The following is a 4,556-nucleotide window of genomic DNA, read 5'->3' on the forward strand; positions in this document are numbered from 1 at the left end:
CACTTACATGTGGATGGTTTTCAATAAATGTAGCACATCACTATAAATGTATTTTTTCTTCCTAATGATTTTAATAGTATTTTTCCCTCTAGCTTACTTTATTGTAAGAATACAGTATGTAACATGTATAATAATCAAAGCATGTGTTAACTGACTGTTATGTTACCATTAAGTTTTGGGGGGTCCAAAGTTACAGGTTTTCAACTGCATGTGGGCTTGGTGCCCCTAACCCTTGTGTCATTCAAGGGCCAACTGTATTTATTTATAATTTACATATGTGTACCACTGTACTAACATATTACTTACATTATAAAATCAGGTACAGAAAAAGAAATTCCCAGGGTACCTGGGTGGCTTAGTCAGCTAAGTGTCCGGCTCTGGATTGCAGCTCAGGCCATGAGCTCATGGTTGTGAGATTGAGCCCTGTGTGGGGCTCTGGGCTGACAGTGTGGAGGCTGCTTGGGATTCTCTCTTTCTCTTTTTCTCTCTCAAAATAAATAAATAAACTTAAATATATGTGTGTGTGTGTGTGTGTGTGTGTGTGTGTGTACTATATATATATATATATATGTATATATATATATGCCTTTAATAAATAAACACAAAAAAGAATGAAAGAAACAGAAATTCCCAACAAGATAACACTTACAAATTAAAGCGCTAATATTTTTTCCCCTCCCCCACAGTGGACGTTGTGTGCCCTTGCTCAGAGACCACAGACCTGCAGCACTTAGGTCCATGTCCACATGGCTGACTTTCTTTTTTCCTTTTTTTTTTTTTAATGTTTGTCTATCTCTGAGTGTGAGAGTGTGAGCAGGGAAGAGAGAGAGAGAGGGGAACAGAAGATCTGAAGCAGACTCTGTGCTGACAGGAACAAGCCCGATGTGGGGCTTAACCCCCAAACTGTGAGATCATGACCCAAGCCAGCGTCAGATGCTCACTGAGCCACCCAGGCGCCCTGGACTTGCAAGTCTAGTCATGATCTGGCCCTAACCCCCAATTCTCTCCTCTCCCTTCAGGTCTTCCCTTGCTCCTAGTCCTGGTCCAAGTGGGAGGACTTGAATTTGAAGCTCCCCAAACCTGCCGGCTTTCTACCGGCTGCCCCCTTGGTTTGGAATGCTGTTCCCGCCCCTTTGTCTCATGTATTCCTAAAAGCACTCCTTCCTCTGGGAAGCTGCTTTTTGGTTACTTCTGCTTCCCTCCATACCCATGGTACATCCATGCACGTCTTTTTCTTTGCAGTTTTATACAATATTTCCCTCTCTGCCTCAAGCTGTGAATTTTATTTAAAAAAATTTTTAATGGTTTATTGTCAAATTGGTTTCCATATAGAGGCTGTGAATTTTAGTATATGTGCTGCCAAAGCGAGCACAAGGCTGTGAATTTTAAGAGTCTGATTCACTTAGGAGTCCACAGTGCCTGATAAACAATAATAGTGACAATAATAACAGCTAATACTTTTATGGCATTAATTTTGCCAACCGCTGCTTCAAATGTTTTACACATATTTATTTGATTTAATCCCAGGAGATGGGTACAATTATCCCTATTCTGCAAACAAGGACACTTGGGCAAAGAGAAGTTGAGAAAGTTCCTGAGGTCATTTATGTAGTATGCAAAGTTCAGGAAAGACTGAACTAAACTGAACTGTGTGCTTTTTTAATCACACTTGTGATGAGACAAATGAAGTCACCCAGGCCAGTGGGGCCAGGAAATGCTCAAGCTGAGGAAAGGGCGGTTTGGCGAGGACACCCAGCCTGAGCCTGCGCTGCCCCCTGCTGGCCAGCTCTGTCCTTGCTGAGGGCTTAATGGGTCACCGCAGCAAGAGCCTGGAGTCTGGGGACCAGCAAGGAGACAGGAGATCATGCAGGGAATATGCAGGAATTGCGTCCAGAGCCACACACCTGAGGGACTGTCTCCCTGATGCGATGGCTGAATGAAGCCACTCAGAGTTAAGAACAGATGCGGGAAGGTCAACCCTCCACCCCCAAGTGCCACAGAATGGATCCCAAACCAACAGAAATGTTTATTTTTTAAGAAAAAGTTTAGGTGTGGATTTGGATTATTCTCACATTAGGTTCTCCTTTAGGATGGAAAATTGAATGCTAATTTATATTAACAGATTGGTTCTCAAATGGGGTGCTTCATGGAACTATTCAAAACTGCAGATGCCCAGGCTTCATTCCACGCATGCTAAGTCAGAACCAGCAGTGTGGGGGCATCCAGGGGCTCCGTCGGCTAAGTGTCTGACTCCTGATTTTGGCTCAGGTCAGATCTCACGGTTTGTGAGTTTGAGCCCCAGGTTGGGCTCTGCGCTGACAGCCCAGAGCCTGCTTGGGATTCTCTCTCTCTCTCTCTCTCTCTCTCTCTCTCTCTGTCCTTCCCCTGCTCTCTCCCCCTCTCCCAATAAATAAATAAACATAGAGGAAAAAAAAAGAACCAGCAGTGTATACTTTTTTTCCTCAGAGCTAGCCTCCTGCTACATTTTCCCAACCCCCCACATCTCTAAGACCACATAGCCTCCCACTTTGCCAGTTTAAGTAAAGGCAATGCCTTTCCATTGGTGTTTTTGTGCTTCAGTAGAAAAGAGTGTTACTTTACAACTCTATATTGTAGATAATCAATAGCAATGCAAAAAAAAAAAAGTTTTACCTTTGGACATGCAAAATACATCTTGTTTGATAGAGGTTCAACGGATTTTTCCTTTCGCTCTTTGCAAGCAATCAGTTTTGCCTCCTTTGTACAGCCGGTTCATGATTCCTGATTGATACTGGGTGTGTTCTTCAGATTTTCTTTTGAACCTGCTGTAACACCTGCCTGATTTCCTCCATGACTACTGGGTTAAATAAAAGATTTAGCATGTGTCCACTTTATAACTGAATGAGTCATGATCTTACCTTTTTGGGAACTTTAACACACCAACGGTGAGCACCTTCCTCCTCTACACTCCTTGGCCACCTGCTACTGGTGCTCTTTGCTTTGGTTGAACATTCCACCCTCAGAAGAGGGCTCCTGTCCTTGTAACCTTCCACTATACGCATAGTGTCTGTCTACGAGTTCCTGGAAGAAGGTAGAAGAATCAAAAGGTTTTATAGTTGTAGTTTATTCACCAACATCTGGCAGGTGACAGCGGCTGTCGGCTGGGACTTCAGCTAGTCCCCAGCTGGGGCTAACAGCCAGAACACCCACACGCGGCTTTTTCCTGTAGCCTGAGATTCCTCACATTACTGTGACTGGGGCCCAAGATGGAGCACTCTCAGAGACAGCCAGCAGGAAGCTGCGTTGCCTTTTATGACAGAACTTAGAAGCCGTTTTGTCCCTTCTGCCAGATTCTCTTCAGGGCCAGCTTCACAGGATGTGACCTGTGCAGTCACCCCGAATCTCATACTTAGAACAGCCCCACACTTGGTTTAACACTCTGTTGTCACCATCTTGAAATTCCTAATAATTATTTAAATAAAGGGGCCCACAAATTATTAGCCAGCCCTGAATCTCTTTGTGCAGGCAATCATGAAGTCCTGCCCCAGCTCACATGGTGGGGATCGAGACTCCCAGTCTTGAGGAGGCAAGGTTCTGGAAGAGTAGTCTTGAGGAGGCAAGGTTCTGGAAGAGTATGTGGGACTGGGAATACTGGTGCGGCCTTTCTTAGCAAAGGCAATCTGCTACAGATGGTTTGTGGAAGAAGTTAAGGCACATAACCTGGAGCTCAGACTTTCCTCCACGGCCTCCCACAAAGACATATGTGGGTCCTCCTTGTTCCACAAAGCGTCCTAACAAGAATAAACAAGCAAATGTATCTGCCCATCTGTCTATTCAGCAAATCCTGACTGAGCACATAATGCGAAGCATTTACAGATGAACTTAGAGACCCTAACCTTTGCAGACTTGGTGTTCAGAGTGATGGTGTCTATGAAGGGAGAAGAGAAAGCAAAGGGTGAAGCACTGTTTAAAAAGAGAAAGCAGGGGCACCTGGGTGGCTCAGTCAGTAAAGTGTCCAACTTCGGCTCAGGTCATGATCTCGCAGTTCGTGGGTTCAAGCCCCACGTCGGGCTCTGTGCTGACAGCTAGCTCAGAGCCTGGAGCCTGCTTCAGATTCTGTCTCCCTCTCTCTCTGCCCCTCCCCTGTTCACACTGTCTCTCTTTGTCTCAAAATAAATAAATAAAAACATTTTTAAAAAAAGAAGAGAAAACATGCTTGGGGCGCCTGGGTGGCTCAGTAGGTTGAATGTCTGACTTCAGCTCAGGTCATGATCTCATGGTTTGTGAATTCGAGACCCGCATCAGGTTCTCTGCTGTCAGCACAGAGCTTGCTTCATATCCTCTGTCTCCCTCTCTCTCTGTCCCAACCCCACTCATTCTCTCCTCCCCCCCCAATAAATAAAAACATTTTAAAAAAAGAGACAGAAAACAAGCCCCAAATGGAATCATTTGCCCCTCACAGCAGCAAACCAGTAAGGAGTGGATCAAGGTAAAGATACAAAACAAAACAAAAACAAGGGAAACAAAAAAAGTGAGCTAGTGAGGCTTTTTTTTTAAATTCAGAAAGAAGTTTCCAG

This window comes from Suricata suricatta, chromosome 16, assembly GCF_006229205.1.
Source record: "Suricata suricatta isolate VVHF042 chromosome 16, meerkat_22Aug2017_6uvM2_HiC, whole genome shotgun sequence".
Classification (NCBI taxonomy): domain Eukaryota; kingdom Metazoa; phylum Chordata; class Mammalia; order Carnivora; family Herpestidae; genus Suricata; species Suricata suricatta.